An 18,355-nucleotide genomic window follows, 5' to 3' on the forward strand; every position below is an offset into this window, starting at 1 on the left:
TCAGGGACAGGCTGGTTTCTCTCCCTCCGTGCTTGAGCAGTGTCAAGCACTAGGCATGTCGGCAGTGATTCAGACCGTAGAAATGGCTGCTCCACGGCAACCATTTTCAACCATTGTCCAGAAGGCTGATGAGCCTTTCATGACATTCGTGGGGAGGCTGACTGCCTCGGTGGAGAGGCAGCTGACAAATCCGCTGACAAGAGAGGCTGTGATTGCGGACCTAGCGAGGAGCAACTGTACAGCAGACTGTAAGAGAGTCATAGACGCTCTTCCTGGTGGGGCTACTGTCTCACAAATGACGGAGGCCTGTTCGGTCATAGGCCCCCCTGTTCAGAAGATGGCTGCCTGGGCTACTGCTGCGCAGCCAGCCTGGGCAGCGCCACAGGGCTGGCAGAAGCAGCAGGGGAATGCTCAGGGCAGCAAGAAACGGGGGAAGAAAGAACAGAAGGAAAAGATTCCTATGTTTCTGTGTGGTCGGTGTGGAAGACCGAACCATATGACTAATGTCTGCAAGGCAACGGTTCATGCTAATGGCCAGGCACTGCCGGGCTCGGGAAACGGGAAGCGAAGCGCGAAGGGGAGACGCGCTCAGACACAAGCTTCTCTCCAGACCCCGGAGCCGATGGAGGTTTGCTCAGCCGGCTTGCAGCCAGCACCCGCGGCTCAGTGGGTGTAGACGTCTGCACAGCAGCAACAGCTGTGTTAGAATCTTGTGAAGTACACAAGGTTCCCCTAGATGCCTTTGGTCCCTTGGGTGGGGGCATGAGTGCTCTCCTGATGGGGAGGTCTAGTGCCACCCTTCAGGGCATCGTTGTGCATCTGGGGCTCATTGATGCAGACTTTACAGGGCAGATTTGTGCCATGGTTTCCACACCCACCCCCCCGGTCACGATCCCGAAAGGGACACGACTTGCTCAACTTGTGCCCTTTAAGTCCTCTGTTTGCAGGGCAGCGGACCGGTCGCGTGGAGCTGGCGGTTTCGGATCCACTGGGCCGCCTCAAGTGCACTGGACTGCTGTTCTGACCAAGGAACGTCCTGAGATGATGTGTGCCCTGTCCATTCCTGGTGTGACGCCGTCGGAGACTCGCCTTCGTGGGCTTCTTGACAGCGGCGCCGACATCACGATTCTCTCTCTTGCTGCCTGGCCTCCGGACTGGCCCCTGGATCCGGTGGAGACGCCTGTCAGGGGGCTGGGGGGAACGGCGCAGTGTTACGTGAGCCAGCAGTCCGTGCTGGTCACGAACCCAGAGGGACAGACGACCTGGATCAGGCCGCATGTTACTTCTACTCCTGTTAACCTCTGGGGGAGGGATGTTCTGTCAGCGTGGGGGGTGCGCATCGGGACGGGTTTTTGATGGGGGCCACTGCGATGAAGGGCGCGGACTGTCCTACGCCTCCTATACGGTGGTTGGTGGACAAACCTGTTTGGGAGAACCAGTGGCCCCTCCCTCGAGATAAATTGGTCGCCCTTCGGAATCTGGTGCAGGAGCAGTTGGACCAGGGTCATTTGGAGCCTTCTACCAGTCCCTGGAACACTCCTGTCTTTTGCATCAAGAAGAAATCTGGGAAATGGAGCTTGTTGCAAGACCTCCGAAAGGTCAATGCCGTGATGGAAGGCATGGGAACATTGCAGGCGGGCATGCCATCGCCTGCCATGCTGCCTGCTGATTGGCCGGTCCTCATTGTGGATCTGAAGGATTGTTTCTTCACGATTCCTTTGCATCCCAATGACAGGCCGAAATTTGCCTTCTCAGTGCCAGCAATTAACAACGCTGAGCCCGCACAGAGGTATCAATGGAGGACCCTTCCTCAGGGCATGCGCAATTCTCTGGCCATATGCCAGTGGTATGTGGCCCGTGCCTTGTCTGGAGTTCGTGAGCAGTTTCCTGGTGCACGTCTGTATCATTATATGGACGACATTTTGGTGGCTGCGCCCACCCAGGATGAGCTGCTGAGAATTCAGCCTCAGTTGCTCGATGCTTTAAATGCACATGGACTGCAGGTGGCTCCAGAAAAGGTCCAGCAACAACCGCCTTGGAAGTATTTGGGGGTCAAAATTCTGGAACAGACAATCTGTCACCAGGAGGTGCAATTCGTGCATCCTGTGAAGACACTGAATGATGCCCAAAAATTGGTAGGTGTCATCACTTGGTTACGTCCATACCTGGGGCTAACCGATGCACAACTGTCTCCATTGTATGATCTACTAAAAGGAGACTCTGATCTAAAGTCACCTCGTTCATTGACCCCTGAGGCACGTCAGGTGCTGGAGGTGGTTCAGCAGGCCGTTTCGGCTTGCCAAGTTTACCGCATTGATCCCTCCATTGATGTCACTGTGTTCATCACCGCTCCAGATTCGCATCCCACAGGTATCATTGGCCAATGGAGTGACAAATGGTCCGATTCCTTGCACGTTTTGGAATGGGTTTTCCTGCCCCATCAGCCGCAAAAGACGGCAACCCCATTGTCGGAGCTTTTTGCTCGTTTGATAATCAAATGCCGGCAACGGTGCTTGCAATTGATGGGTGCGGATCCCGCAAAGATCATACTCCCAGTACAGCGGGAGGATTTTGACTGGAGCTTTGCAAACAGTGTGTCCCTGCAGAGTGCTCTGGAAAACTTTTCAAGGCAGATCACTTATCATCTGCCCAGCCATAGGCTGTTGCATATGGCGAAGTCCACACAAATCTCTTTGCGGCCCAAAAATAGTCAGGAACCTGTGCAAGGACCCACCGTCTTTACCGACGGTTCAGGGAGGACAGGAAAGGCCATTGTTACCTGGAGGGACGGATCTGAGTGGCAGGTTCTGGAAGGTCATGAGGATGGGTCAGCCCAATTGGTTGAATTGAAGGCTGCTGTCATGGCATTTGAGAAATTTTCCCAGGAACCTTTCAACTTGGTCACGGATTCTGCCTATGTGGCCGACATTGCACAGCGGTTGGGTCACTCGGTCTTGAAAGAGGTCAGTAACCCTGCCTTGTTTCATTTGCTGAAGGCCTTGTGGTGTGCCATTCAGGCTCGGGTTCATCCTTTCTACGTTCTGCATGTAAGGAGTCACACCAATTTGCCAGGCTTTATAGTGGAAGGTAACGCGAGGGCTGACAAGTTAGCTAACCCAGCGTGGGTAGCCCCTCAGCCTGATACACTCGCGCAGGCCAAGGCGTCTCATGGGTTTTTCCACCAGAACGCACATACTCTGCAGAAGCAGTTTCAGCTGACGCCAACAGAGGCTCGTGACATTGTTGAGTCATGTGATGACTGCCATGCACTGGCTCCGCCTTTACCGGCAGGGGTAAACCCCAGGGGCCTTAGGGCCTTGGAGCTTTGGCAGACCGATGTCACCCAGATTGCCGAGTTTGGCCAGCTCAAGTATGTGCATGTCACGGTGGACACATTCTCCTCTGCAATGTGGGCTTCTGCTCACACCGGAGAGAAGGCCCGTGATGTCCTTGCCCACTGGAGGCAGGCCTTTGCCGTTCTGGGCATACCTTCTGCTGTGAAGACCGACAATGGTCCTGCTTACGCATCGCAAAAGGTGCGGCAGTTCCTGCAGTTGTGGGGTGTGTCACACAAGTTTGGTATCCCTCATTCTCCGACTGGCCAAGCTATTGTAGAACGTGCTCATGGTACTCTGAAGCGGGTTCTTCAAAAACAAAAACGGGGAATGCAGGGTGAAACCCCGCACAGTCGGTTGGCAAAGGCATTATACACCATCAATCATCTTACGGTGCCGCAGAACTCAAATAACCCTGTTGTTTTGAATCACCATCTCTCGTTGCAGGCTGCGGACGAAGCACATCAGCCTCGAGCAAAGGTTCGGGTGCGGAATTTAGTCACCAAAGAGTGGGAAGGTCCCTATGATCTTATCGCTTCGGGGCGTGGGTATGCTTGTGTATCCACAGATACCGGGGTGCGCTGGGTACCTTCAAAGTGTGTTCGCCCTGACCTGCAACCGCAGAGACAGAATCCGACTGACAGGCAAAACAGAAGCCGTGACCAACCTGAAAGGCGTCAAGTGGGTGAATCATGGAGTGATGATTCGGATGCAGATGATGCGAGTGATCACTCTGATGATTCCTCCATGGATGGATGCTGAATTTTGTTCATGGGTTTTTTTCTTTTCACGTTGTTCATTTTTTCCTTTTCTTTTTAAAACTGAGAAGGGTGAGATGTCGCCCTGATTTTTTAAGACTTTCTAAAGCCTTCTGATGTTTGCATTCTTGTATGAAACTTTCTCACACACTTTTCTGTAAACAACTTATTGTTTGCATTCTTTTATGGAGGAGGAGAAATTTGATGGACTGTTGGTTTGTCCAGTGTCCCTGGAGAGGTGGCACTTTCACCTTCCAATCCTCTGTCACCTTTGGAAATCTATAAATGTAGGAGTCAGAAAATAAACTCTCTCTTTTTCCTGTCTGAGAGCAGCAGCGTGTCTGCGTCGTGTTGTCTTGTGTCCTGTAGCGACAGCCTCCAATTATCTGCTGTAATTAGTCCCTGGAGACACTTGGTCAGTAACAACACTCAGTGGGGCTCATTAATGCTTCAAGGTACTTCAGTTGTTTTAGGGTACTTGGTGTTTCCCTTTTGATACAGAGTCTGTGAGAGGTTTGTGCAATCATGGCCCCAATTATCTGCTTTAAGGAGTCCCTTGAGAGCTTTGTGCTGACACTCATTGGGGTCATTAATACTTTAAGATACTCAAGGTGTTTAAGCTACTTTGGATTTTCTCTTCCACACTGAGTTTCTGAGAAGTTTTTTGTGCAATCCTGGTGTCCTGGGTTGACTATATGATGCTTTTATCCCCAATCGTCTTGTTCTGTTTATACTGAATAATAAGTTTTACACCTTTAAAACTCTCTTCCAGACAGGGAGGAGGGGAGGGAAGAAGCGCGCAGTTTGTTTTCAGACTGCTCTCACTCCTCCACATTCCTGCTCCTGGACTGTGTTGTCTGCGGATGGACAGACAGCCGGACAGAGCTCCTTTTTTCCCTTTTTCTTGCTTTTAGTTAGTTTTAGCTAGCTGAGGCAAAGAAGTTCTCTGCATTGTGATTGTTTTTCCTTTTTTCTTGGACCTGTTCAAGCCTGCTCTGGACTGAACACCCAGAAGAGCACCGGCAGCTCCACCTGTGGCCCCCCTGGCCGGGCCTGGGCCACAGCGTTTCCAGCACCAGAGAGACTGATCAGAGACTGAGTGAGCCGAGCTGCAACCTGGGGAGGGGACTGTTCTGAGTTTGCTTTCTTTGGAGCAGTGAGAAGTTTTATTGTTAATATTGTTTGGTTTCTATTGTTTAATAAACAGGTTTCTTTCCACTTTTCTCCAAGGAGATATTTTCTCCCGAACCGGTTGGAGGGGGGAGGGGCAATTGAATCTGCTTTTGTAGAGAAGCCCCTTTGGGGGTTATCTCCCAAACTTGCCCTAAACCAGGACACCTGGCCACCAGTTCCCTCCTCCAAGGAGTCCATGAGGAGCCTGTGTTGGGGATGGATCTTAGTGGGACCCATAATACTTTGAGACACTTTGGGCATTTCCTCTGATACTGACTCTTGTGCAATCTTCTCTCAGGCCCTGAGATTCAATGCTCAGCTCCAAATACTCCACAGGGCTCATTATGATCAAGGAGTCCTGACAAACCATGCCTCTGCCTTGACTTACCTCCACTCTAGTGCAGTTCATTAGGTTTCCTTTTACAGTTATGGAGAAATATTTCAAAGATCTGCTAGGAAATATGTGTTCCTACTTTAAAGGGTGTCTCTTATTGCTGTTCTTGTTACACAAGAGGTGATTGCAGCATTCAGTGACTGATACTGATCCAGGCACTCTCCTAAGGAGCTCTGGCCTGCTCAGAGAAGCTGTGCCTTGAGGTCTGACCCAGTGTGGACAACCTTGCTCCACATTCCCCAAGCCCATTTTTCTCTCCTTACTCACCTGGGAGCTGCTTTGCTTGGAGACCCGGCTGCACACAGCCAAAGAGGATATTGCCTTCTTTAATTTTTGAAGCAATCGAAAACTCCTGAGTTTCCCCATTGAAAACAGACATCCTCCTCAAGTGTGTGCCAGCCCAAGCTGCCACCAAGACCACTGCAGACCTGCCCTGGGCCAGCTATGAGGATGGATCATCATCCCAGCCTGCACTGGGCCATTGCAAGGGACTGTTGCCATGGACACTGCAGTGACCCCACTGCTGGGTTTGGGTGCCATGGCAACCCTCATCAGTTCAGGTTTCCTTGGAAACCACCCCAAGGAGCCATTTCTGCAGCCAGGTTCCATGGCCACTTGCCTGCAGAGCTGTTGCTGTCCTTGGTGTCGGAACCCAGGACATCTCTCTGGATGCCCTGGATGTTTCAAAGCCCTGGCAGGGGCTCGGAGACCCTGGCAGGAAGCCAAAGACACCTGGAAATTCGATCTTAATTCATGGAGCAAATTGCCAACCTGATATGAAGAATTACAGGCCACAAAAGTTTAAGTGGCACAGTAGTAGGAATCACAGGGTGAAGGAAAAAAATTTTTAGAGCACTGTACAGGGGGGTTTTGTATGTTGTACAGGGGGGTTTGAAATTCTATACATGGGGATCAGGGGTTCTAAGATGGAGGGATTTGGGTGTGCCCTGTCCTTCTTTCTTCTCCTTGGCATCCGTGTTCAGGATGATGTTGGCACGTGTGGATTGGTTCATGGTGAAGGTACAATTGCCAACAAGGGTGAAAAGTATTGGCAATAGAAGGTACATATCTAATACGTAGTTTTCACTATGAAAGAGACAACCGCCCCGTGGGCAGGAGAGAGTGCCCTTGGCTGTCTTGCTGATCAGACCTCGGCTGGACAGACAGAAAAAACTTCATAGATAAGAAACAATAAACTCAACTGAAGACCGAAGAAGCAAGAGTCCAGACTCCTTCTTTGAAAGCATGGCCTGCCCAGAACCACCTTTTCCCGTGCTGGGGCAGAGACGAGTAACAGCCGACCCCGGCACTCGGCTGCCACGGCAACCGTCAGGACAAAGCAGTGCCCTGGCTGTTCCAGGGACAATTGCAGTGACACTCGTTGGTGCCACCAGGTGCCATGGCAAGGGCCATGGGGACCCATTCCTTAGTTTGGTGCCATGGCAACCAATGCCCGGAGCCATTGTGATGGTTGGTGGCCATGGAATCCTGCCCTGGGCCTCTTGCTCAGGGCTGGTGTCACTGCCCAGAGCCAGAGGGGATCCCTTGCTGGGGGCTTGTGCCATGGCCACCTGCCCTGTGCCGCGCTGGCTGCTCAGGCACCAGGAACCAGCAGCAAAGGGCACTGCCAGGGCCAAAGGCCAGGTCAGCCAGACAGAAAGGGGCAGTGCTGGCACTGTTTCCATGGCAGCCCTCACTGGGGGTGACACCTGGGTCACCTGTCCTGGCAGCTGCCATGGAAAGCCCTGGCAAGGACTGAGGGCACAGACACTGGCACTGAGACACTGCTGGGCCGGGTGCTGAGCACAGGGCTGAGCACGCAGAGATGGTTTTGTTCTTGCTGAGCTGCAACAGAGCCAAGGCCCGTCCTGCTCCTCCTCCAGCCACCCTGGGCAGGGGCTGGGGCTGTGGGGAGCTTGGCAGGGGACACAGCCAGGACAGGTGACCCCAACTGACCCTGGGATACCCCAGACCACAGGACATCATGCTCAGTGTATGAAGTGCAGGGAACAAGGAGGAAGGGGGGAATGTTGGAGTGAGGGTTTTTGCCTTGCCAGGTAAATCTTACGCACGAGGGGGCCCTGTTTCACCACTGGGCAGGGTCAGTACCAAAGACACAGACACCAACTTAAGGAATCCTGTAATTTATATAATTCACAGCTGCAAAGAATTACAAAAGGATAAGCTTAGCAAAGCACATAATCATTAGCAAAGAATTACAAAAGAAGCTCAGCAATCCATCCAGTCATTACTAACAAAGATTGCCTGCAGTGATTAAAGAAAGATCCACCACCAGTTACCCTCAGACTTTACCATCACCCAGATCCACACATCAGCTGGGGCAGACAAGGACTGCAGAGCCACTCCCAGACACTGGGAATTCCTGCAGGTGCCTCCACCTTTGCAGGCAAGGAGCCTCCAAGCCCGCTGTGAGAGGACACAGCTTTTGTACCGTCAAACAAACAAGCTGACATCACTGCTAGGGTGGGAACATCTGGTTTCATTCTCCTGACTGGTTTCTCCCAAAGCCTGGCCAGGGCTCAAGGAGGAATCAAGGGAGTTGACTTTGATCCTTCACCCCTAGACAAGGCCAGATGGGGCCTTGTCTGGTTTCTGAATACAGAAAGAGAAATCCATGTTTTATCAAGGAACACATTCACTGATCATGTTGTTAATAATGCTTTGTTAGTGAGTGGATACAAATATAACATTTGCTTGGAAGGCTCATCTAGAGGTGAACTTTGCCTCAGGGCCTGTTCAGGCCTTGATCCCAGCCTGTTCAGGCCTTGCTACTTGGATGGGCCCTGAGAGCTACAATGAAGTACAACCTTCATAACCATTCTTTCAATAACACAGTTTAGATTTAGATATTAGGCATAAACGCATCTCCCCTTGTGCTTCAAATAAGTGCTGTTACATTTCATTACTCAGAGCTATTCACATTCCTTTTCAAACATGCCTAAAGAGTTGCTACTATTCTCTCTTATTTATCAAATGCCTCTCTCTTCTTGAGACTGTCTCTTTTAAGACAAGTCTCAATATTCCACTTCCCAGCACAAAGCGTCACAACAACTGGAACATGGAATGTTAGCGTGCACACCAAGTGCACACACTGCAATGATGACAGACACTGCCACAAATGCAGCCTCCAATTTGGCAGCCATGAAGCCAATCCCACCAAGAATAATTTTCTTCTTTCTGCCACTCTTCTCCTGCTCTTTCTGTCAAGGTGATAGCTGACTGTTGGCCTTCAAACCCATCACTGACAGCAGTGCAACATTCCTGTCCCATGACAGCCCAGGCTCCTCCTTGGCCAGCAAGCAGATAATCCAAGGCCATGTGGTTCTGTGGAGTCCCCATTTGCGTTTGTTGGAGCCCATAGGATGTGCTACCGGACATTTTAACAGCATCATTTGCTACTTCTTCTAATAATCCATCCAGTCAACTCCATGGTACGGGGCAGCACACATGGGGCACAGGATGAACCAGAATCTTTTGCTTTCTGAAACCCAAGGCACTCCTTGGGGGGAAAATGTTCTCTGGGCTCCAGGTCTTCCTTGTGGTTGTTGCTGAAGGACCCTAAATGGTGGCCCTGCAGCCAGGAGTGGGGTAACACTGACACTGACACTGACCAAGCTCCAGCAGCCCAAGTTCTACTGGCATTGGGAGTGATGGTAAGGCACAGAAATCCTCTCACACTGTGGCCTCTGTAATTAGAACAGGCTTCGGTTTCTCCTGAAGGGAAATCTTAGTGAATCCTGTCAAATGGATCATTGTATTCCTGTGTTTTCTTGAACTGTCCCTTCATTGACAGTTACGAGTCAGAGCCCATAGACTGAGTTCTGGCCAGCCCACAGGGTGGGCCCTCCAAGGGAACCCCATTCCTCCCAACTTCAGCTGAGAGCAAACACAGAAATTAGTGACATGGAGTACTTCGGCTACCCTGATCTTGAAATTTTCAGAACCAATCATTAAATTTTGATGACTAATCCCTTGGTGAAACACCGGAGGTGTTTGTGGCAAACAAAGATTCTGGCTGACTTATCAAGGTACAACATACAGACACCAATAGTACTTTAGTGACACTGTTCTTCGTTCTTTTCGCTCAATCTCATTTGAGTAAGGAACAATAATTCTGTTGTCCATGGAGCTGGAGCCTTTTTAATTCCAGAAGAATGCCTCCAAGGTCCTTTGCTGTTCAGCTTTACCATGTTGTCTGTGGCTAACAAGGCTTGGTGGGGCCCTTTCCCCTTTGGCTGGAAGGGGGCTGGGGCCCAGTCCCTGAGGGGCACCCAGGCTCCTGGATGGAATTTGTGTGCAAGTCCCTCAGTGCCACAGCAGCATTCACAGGGAGCCCTGTGGATCAGAGCATTTTCCAAAGGGGCCACTGGGGCAAACAAGATTTGGTCTGGCAGGATGTGTAAAACAGCATCCTGTAATATCTACTTGTTCTCACACAGAACACTTGGCTGCAGGGACATATTCCCATTGTTCCTGCCCAGGTTTCAGGATTCAGTGTTGTCTTTCCTAGGAGCTGCTCCTTCAGCTGCCTCAGGAGGCCCTTTTGGTCTCCGGGCCCTCACTCTGGCTCCATTGTTAGGACTGCTGGATCCAAACCCTTTATCTCCACAAATGGTAATGACTGGAGGTGCATCTCCATTATTCATAATCGTGCTTAAAATTGCAATATCAATAATTGTGCTACCCTGTCATGGGGTTGAATAACCCAATCTTACTGACAATTATTTAACAGAATTACTGTAATTTCTCCTTTATATTCAGCATCAATTCCTCCTTTCCTCCTGCCATGACATGAACATTTTGCAAGGCCAACCCCCACCGAGCAGTTACCAAACCAAAGTGTCCTGGAGGAATCTGAATTCCTGTCTCAGTACTGACAGCTTTCGTTTGCTTTGGATTTATCCTCATTAATTCCAATGCATGAAGGTCCAGCCCTGCAGTCTCTGGGCTGGCCCTGCCAGGGGCCATCACACCCACAACAATTTCCCAGGCAGTCCAAGTCTCACTGCCCATGGTTGTAGTTGCAAATTGGGTGCAGCTGTGCACAGCCAGGGGTTTCCATTTCCCTAGTGGGCCATTGTTAAGGACATGGAGCACAACTGGAAGATGGGTTCTCCATGGGGACAGGTTCCCATCTCCTAATTTTTCCACTGCTCTTTTAACAACCCCTTCACCTGTTCAACAAATCCTGCAGCTTGTGGATAGTCTGGTTCATGAAAAACCCTGCAGTCTTCATCACAGTATTTTTCACAGTAACAGACAAAGCATTCTGCATCACAGTATCAGCAAACCCTGTAAAATAGACAATTTTATCCCCTCCTCCTTTTTTCATTGTATACAATCTCACAAAGTTTACCTCTGACATTAGGGTCCTGGCCAATCCTTTTCTGTAGAGTGTTTGATGTTACATCCCTGAGCAGCCAAAGCTACCAAATTAGTATTGTCAGCACTATTTCACATTATTACTATTTTATACGTAGATATAGATATTGATATAGAAATATAGATATAGCTAGATAGATATAGACATACATATAAATATATATATTAAGGCCTTATTATACTATAAATATGTACATAGTTATTTATGATATTAATATTTCACTTGCACAAATGCATGGGAGCTCAAGATTAAAACCTTCTTCTGTTGCTCCATGTGGGAGCATTCCAACAATAATCGTTCCTTCTGAAGGTGCTATTTCCAATGTACTGTTAACAAATTCATCTTTGTCTGCCCAAACCCACAAGTTCTTTTCCTTTCCCATATGCAATTTTTTGATAACTTTTAAGACATCCAGGGGTTCAGCTTCTTTTAACCAACTGCCCCACTGCTCACACAGTGCTGCGACCTCAGCCCACTCCAGAGCCAGCCAACTCCAGGGAAGGGCTTCCCATCTGGGAATTTCTGATGCCACTGATTCCTCACATTTACATTTAACAAGTGACATTTTGCTGTGATCTGGCCAGACTCTGCCAGTTTTGTTTAACCAGTGGGCAGGGTCAGCCTCAAAGACACAGACTCCAACTGAAGGAATCAGTGTCATTTACTGCAGCTCAAAGCAGCAAAGGATCACAAAAGGTGCAGCTCAGCAATGCACCCAATCATCACCACCAAAGATTGCAGCAGTGAATAAGAAAGATCCAGCATCATTTACCCTCAGACTTCACCATCCCCCAGATCCACACAGCAGCAGGGGAAGCTGTCCCAGCCAAGGGCTGCAGAGCCACTCCTGGACACTGGGAATTCCTGCAGGTGCCTCCAGCCACAGGTGAGGCTCCAACCTCGCTGTGAGAGGGCCCAGCTCTGACAGTGCTGGATGAACAAACTGACAGCACTTCTAGTGTGGGAACATCTGGTTTCATCCTCCTCTGGGATCCCTCCCAAAGCCTGGCCAGGGCTCAAGGAGGAACCAAGGGAGGTTTGACTTTGATCCTTCAGCCCCAAACAAGGCCAGATGTCAGATTTCATGGCCTTGTCTGGCTTGCAAATACAAAAAGATCAATACATGTGTCACTAATGAGTAGCTACATCTATCACAGTGCTAATGACCATGCATATTTCATCAGTGAGCAGATACAAAGATAACCTTTGGTTGGAAGGCTCATCCAGAAGTCACCTTTGTCTCAGGGCCTGCTGTTCAGGCCTTGGCACTTCAGGGACAGGGTTTAGTGCTGGGCTTGGCACTGCTGGGTAACCGGCTGGACTGGATGAGCTCAGAGGTCTTTTCCAACAGAAAGGATGCTGTGATTCCATTATTATATCTGCTGCATTCAGCTAGGTCTATTTGAGCAGCATTACTTTGCTCTAAAAGTTCCCCCTTGCCCAGCTCCTGTGGCCTATGGTGGCAGCTCCTTCAGCTCCTGGTGCTAAGCTGCTCATGCTGAACGAGATGACTCGGAGAGATGAGTACAGTCCATGCAATTTCTTCTGGGACAGAGAGGAGAGGGTGTGGAAACAGGAGCATTGTTTGGTGTGGCCTCCTCTCTGTCCTTCATGCCTTTCAGTGCTTTGAACCAGCCAAGAGCTTTTTGCAAGAGTGCAATGGAGCAGCTGTTCCTGCTCCCGGCTCTGGCTCTCTCCAGTCTCTGACCTTGCTTGGCTTTGTCCCTCTTGCTGTGCCCTCTGTTCTCCCAGGCTCAGTGGCTGCTTCCCAGGACTGTAGGACTGGCACTGATCCAGTGGTTGAGACCCTCCTTGCTGTGGCCTTGGAGCTGCCTGGACACAGCAGCCTTTTCCATCTGGAAGCTCCCCATGGACAGGGAGTCTCCAGCTCCGTTCCTTGCATGACCTCCAGGAGCCCAGGGCTGCCATCTCAAGTCCCTGCTGGCACTGGGGGTCCCAGGTGCCTCAGGCTGCTGTGACACCGCTGCACACGCCAGGGAAGAGGGGCAGGGGCTGTGATGAAAGTCAGCTCCATGTGCTGCTGCTGCTGCTGCTGTGGGGTCATTTGTCCAGCCCTGCCCCAGAGTCAGGGATCAGATCCAGGCCCTGCTGCTGCTCCCTCGGGATCAGCCCCAGTTTGGGTGTTGCTGTCAGGGCCAGCAGGAGCGGTGGCTGGAGCAGCAGGTGCTGACAGTGCCCCAAGCCCTGGGGCTGGAGGGGTCCCTGGGCTGGGCTGGGACGGAGCTGCCCCTTGTTCTCCCTCTGCCCCAAGCAAAGCTGGGCTGGACACAAGTGGGGCAGCACAGCCACCAGGGAGCCTGCGAGTCTCTTCCAGCCCTGGCTGCTCAGAGTTTGGGCCTTGGAGCCTCAGGTGGCCAAAGGCAGCTGCTCCTGGTCCCTCTGGGTGTGCCCCAATGTTCAGCAGTGCTGCTCCATCAGTCTGTGCCCAGCAACGGGGAAAAGCCTCAGCCCTGCAGGGCCAGGAGCTGCTGGGCTCTGCCTGAGCAGCTCAGCCAGCAGGAACGGAGGTGCTCCACATGGGAACCAGGAGAAAAGGACACTTCTTTTACAGGACATGTTTTCTATTTAAAAGAAAAAAAAGAGAAAGAAAAAAAAAGATTGGTAAAATTCTACAAGATAAAAATAAAATCCAAGTGTTAGTGAAAAAACTTCTGTAACTTTGCATTAAGACGTAAAGGATCTATTTAAAAAGAGATCTCAGTTATTTGCTTTGTGAATGTGCTGATGGCATGGATCCATCTTACTGACCTCAGCAGCCTTTTAAAAGATTTTGGGCTTTGTTCCTGATATTGTTATTTTAAATTGTGGTCAAAGCAAGAGGAAATTTGCTGTGTGCCTTTCCAGCTCCAAGCAGGACTGGGAATAAAAACTGTGTCACACCCCAAATCCTTTAGAAGATGACCTTCCTTCTCCTTCTGTTAATGAGCTGCACATTCCCTTTGAAACTGTCAGGGATTTCTTAAAGACACAAAGTCCCACTTACAGCTCTTTGCTCTGGTTTGGAAGTGCAGCAGGGCAATTCTCCATCCAGCAGCTCCAGACTGCACTGCCTCAGGAACACGGCCCACTTGCCACGTTTGGCCCACTCGTGGCACTTCTAGAGGATGAGGAAAAAGTCAAAAAGGAATGAAGAGTGGGACAGATGAAACATCCTGTGGACATCCAGGCGTTCAGCTGGGACTGTGGAGAGTTTGGGTCCTTGCCAATTGGATGTGTGTCCCCAGCTGCAATCTCTGGGCCCGCAGGAGAGTCTCACTCACCTGCCAAATCAGAAAGCTCAGGTGCTGTGCTCAGAACAAGCTCATCTGATGCAAAGCTGTCAGAGCAACGTGAGGGCAGAGCCAGCCCAGCTGTGCCCAGGGCTGAGCGCAACAGAGCCCTGGCAGAGCCCAGAGCAGCCTCAGCACCTGCAGAGCCTGGCTGCAAGGAGAGAAAGCAGAAACTGCTCGTCAGCTGAAGGCTCCTGTCCCCTTGTCCCAGCTGCCCACGGTGCCCAGGCCATGCTGGCTGTGCCCAGAGCTGTGCCCAGAGCTGCCCATCAGTGCTGCCTTTGGGAGCAGGGCAGGAGGGCAGGACATGTGCCCAGCCTGCAGCCAGCCATGGCACATGCAGCCCTCAGCAGCTGCCCAGAGCAGGATGCTCCTGTGCTCGCTGCCATCTCCCAAAAGCTCTGATCCCACCCTGCCAAGCAGACAGGCACCCACCTCATGCCATCCACGGCTGGAAGAAAAGCTGGTCCCAAACGATGTCCTCAGCCTGCTCTAAGGGCACGGCCCATCCATGCCACAGCTGCTCCAAGCACTTCCCAATCCAGACTGGACTAACCAGAATGCTTCCTCTAGGAAAACAAACGACAAATTATTGAAAAGAGGTTAGAGACAAAAAGGGAAAAGAAGAAGAAAGGTCAAAACTCTTAGCTCTGTCAGGGCCTTGAGGAAGGCCCAACCCCTGCATGCCAGGGAAAAACACACCCATGGGTGAGGGAAGTCCACACTTTCTCCCTTCCCCCTGCATTGTCCCCCCAAAATAACGGTGATCCCAAAGCAAAACAAGGGCAGTGGAGCAGCCCAAGCCCTTCCTTGCCTGCACAGCAAAGCAGCCCCAGCACAGGTTCTGGAGTCCCACCCCTGCTCCCACCACGGGGGTTTGTTTGTGTCGGGCTGGCTGCCCCAGCCCCAGCCCCAGCCCGGGGCACGGTGGGTGCTGGGGGCTGTTGGCAGGGCCAGGAGCCCACTCCCATTTTGTACCCACCCCAGCCCATTCCACCAGCCCTGCCAAAAAGCCGACTGAAGAATTAGTTGCATCTGCCCCAGCCAAGGGGGAACCTTTGCTTCCCAGCCAGGCTGGGCAATGCCCAAATCTGGGAGCATTTCCCCACGTGTGGACTCATCTGCAAATTCCCTGTGGAGTTTGGCTTTGAAGAAGGTGCCAGAATCAAAGTGCATCACCTTCAACTGCTGGTCGCCAGGTTGAGGAAGAGGTTGTCATCCTTGATGTCATCCTCGCTGTCTCCAGCAGCAGCAGCCCCACCTGGTACAGCTTCTCTGGGAGCTCCTTCTCCTTCCCTAGGATCAGACCAGGCTGTCAGAGCTCTGCCCAGGGCCCCAGCTGTCAGGGAACCAGGACAAGCAAAACCTGCTTGGATGGCAGCCACCAGGGCTGGGCAGAGCAGCTCAGCTCCAGCACAAGGGCTGCGTGTTCCCATCCCATGACCCTGGTGCAGTGACACAGGCTGGGTTCCTTTGCTTCTCATTGCCAAGGCATGTGTGCAGCTGTAACTTACCAGGGCCCTGGATCAAAGTGTGCCTCTGGCTCTCTCTCTTCTTCTAGGGCAGATGAATATCCTGCATCCAAGGATGACAGAACACCTCTTCTAATGAGGGTCTGTCCAAGGAGTGCATAGATAAACACCACCCGATCAGATTTTGGCACTCTGGGCAGAGAAATCAGAAACTGCCCGTCAGCTGGAGAAGGCTCCTGTCTGCTTTGCTCCACTATTCCCTGCCCAGGCCATGCTGGATGTGCTCAGAGCTGGGCCTGAACTTTCCCATCAATTCTTGGTTTTGGGGGAGAGCAGGACATGTGCCACCTCCTCAGCAGCTGCCAGAGCGGGATGCTCCCGAGCCCGCTGCTGTCTCCCAGCACTGGTATTGCACCCATGCCCAGAGAAGAGGATCCACCTGGAGAGAGCCGTTGTGGCAGCGAGAGCTGGCCCCAGCTGAAGTTCCAGCCCCTCCTGAAAGGCATCTTCCCACAGACCATCTGGTGCAGCAGGATGCCCAGGGACCAGATGGTAGCTGGCTCGCCATGGTACCAGCCAAAGCGGGTCCATTCCGGGGGGCTGTATGATGGTGTTCCTGTGGAATACAGATGGAGTTCAGCAGGGGGATGCTGCTGCTCCCAGAGCCTGGCCCCAGCATCCCTGGGCATGCAGGGGCTGCATCAGTGGCACACAGGGTGACCACTGTCCTCTCACCAGCACCTGGGACTGGTGTACAAACTCTGGGTTGGAAAAGAAGCCACTGGTGTTGGAAGAGGGCAGTGGAAGCCCTGGCTAGGCCTGACCATGGCACGCAAAGGAAAAACCCACTGCGTGATGGGGAAAAACCATGCCCTCATTCTCCCTGCCTGCATTGCCCCAAACATATTATAAAGCCAAGACAAACAGGGCCAGTGGAACAGTCCAAAACCTTCCTCTTGCCTGCACACCAAACTGGCTGGGGCACAGGTTCCGGCCTCCCTCTCTGCTACCCCCACCCATGGCTGTTTTTGTCAGGCTGGCTGTCCCAGCCCAGCCCCAGTCCTGGGCACAGTGGTGGGCAAAGCCTGCCAGCGGGGCTGGAAGATGGCTCCCCACCCAGCCCTGCTGTAAAGCAACTCAGCTGCAGATTCAGTCCCCTGAGTGGCAGCAAAAGGGAGAATCCCCGCTGCCACACCCAGCTTGGGCTGTGACATGTTGGGCCATGAGATGCCAGGAGCGGGAGCACAGCCCTGTGTAGGCTCACCTGCAAAGTGAGTGTAGGCTGTCTCTTGCAGGTAGGTGCCACAGCCAAAGTCAATCAATTTGGCCTGCCCGGTGGCCAGGTCAACCAGGATGTTCTCTGGTTTGATATCCCTGTGCAGGACCCCGCAGCTGGTGCAGTGCCGCACGGCCTCCAGCACCTGGCGGAACAGCTGCCGCGCCACCTCCTCGCGCAGGAACCCTCGTGCTTGAATAAAATGCAGGAGGTTCTGAGACTGCTCTGGCCGCTCCAGCACCATCACAATGTCACTGGGGAGCTCAAGCCACTCCAGCAGCTGGATGACACCGGGGAAGCCAGTGGACACCTTGTCCTGCAGCACAACCTCCAGGGGAGCGCTGGTGCCGTCGGGCTGTGGGAGGAGCACGATGCCATCAGTGGGGCTGATGCCGGGCCAGGGCTGGGCAACCCCTCAGCCAGCCCGGGATGCTCTGCGCCCTGCGCTGGCCCCACGCCCGCTCCCCCTCGAGACGTCCTGGCAGCTTCCACCATGCCGGGGCTCGGCTCATCCCCGCCCAGCACGGCCCGGCTTCTCCCGCTGTCCCGGCTCACTCACCAGCTCGCTCCAGTGCGGGATGCGGTTCCGTGGCACCCTTTTGATGGCGACCTGCAAGCCAAGGGGAGCAGCGGGCTGAGCTCGCCGCCCGCCCTGCCCAGCCCCATCCTCCTCCTCCTCCTCCTCCTCCTCCTCCTCCTCCTCCTCCTCCTCCTCCTCCTCCTCCTCCGCCCCCTCCTCCTGCGCCCGCCGCCGGCCCCGCCGCTCACCGGGGCGCCGTCCGAGAGCCGCGTTGCCGACCAGACGCTGCCGAAGCCGCCGCGCCCCAGCAGCGAGCCCAGGCGGTACCGCTCCTGCAGGGCCTCCTGCGCCTTCCCTGCGGGCGGGACGCGGCTGTCAGCGCTCGGCCCGGGGCCAGCAAAGGCCCCCGAGCGCCCCTCACCCGCCCCGGCCCGGCCATCCCCCGGCGTTCGCTCTTTGGAACGCGACACGGGAGGCTCGGGGCCGGGGGCCGCGCTGCCGAGCGGCGGAGCTCGGGCCGGGGAAGCCTCAGCGGAGGCGGCGGGAGCGGCCGCACCGCCTGTGTCCTCCGCGGGCCCCGGGAGGAGCCGGGGCCGGGGCCGGGGCCGGGCCAAGCGGAGCCAAAAGCCGGCGATGCCGCCCCAGCGCCCTTGGGCGCCCTTCCTTCCTTTCGGGAGGAGGTGAGACATTTCCCTTCAGCCATGGGCTGTGGCAGCTCTCCTAGAACACTCTG

General features: G+C 53.1%; 2 long non-coding RNA genes across 2 annotated transcripts in view; one reads left to right on the plus strand and one right to left on the minus strand.

The window, feature by feature from the left end:
• The first annotated feature begins 10,092 nt into the window (after positions 1-10,092).
• LOC135278320 (uncharacterized) overlaps positions 10,093-18,355 on the plus strand; it is a 29,365-nt gene continuing 21,102 nt past the window's right edge. Inside the window, exon 1 of the long non-coding RNA XR_010345831.1 lies at positions 10,093-11,950. This is a non-coding gene — a long non-coding RNA (uncharacterized LOC135278320). The remainder of the gene's footprint in view (positions 11,951-18,355) is intronic.
• Positions 14,807-17,220, minus strand: LOC135278577 (uncharacterized). The gene is made up of 5 exons (XR_010346028.1): positions 17,091-17,220; positions 16,266-16,442; positions 15,869-16,018; positions 15,534-15,650; positions 14,807-14,923 (listed from the first exon to the last, which is right to left on the minus strand). It is a non-coding gene; the product is annotated as an uncharacterized LOC135278577 (long non-coding RNA).

Source organism: Passer domesticus, chromosome 11 (genome assembly GCF_036417665.1).
Source record: "Passer domesticus isolate bPasDom1 chromosome 11, bPasDom1.hap1, whole genome shotgun sequence".
Classification (NCBI taxonomy): domain Eukaryota; kingdom Metazoa; phylum Chordata; class Aves; order Passeriformes; family Passeridae; genus Passer; species Passer domesticus.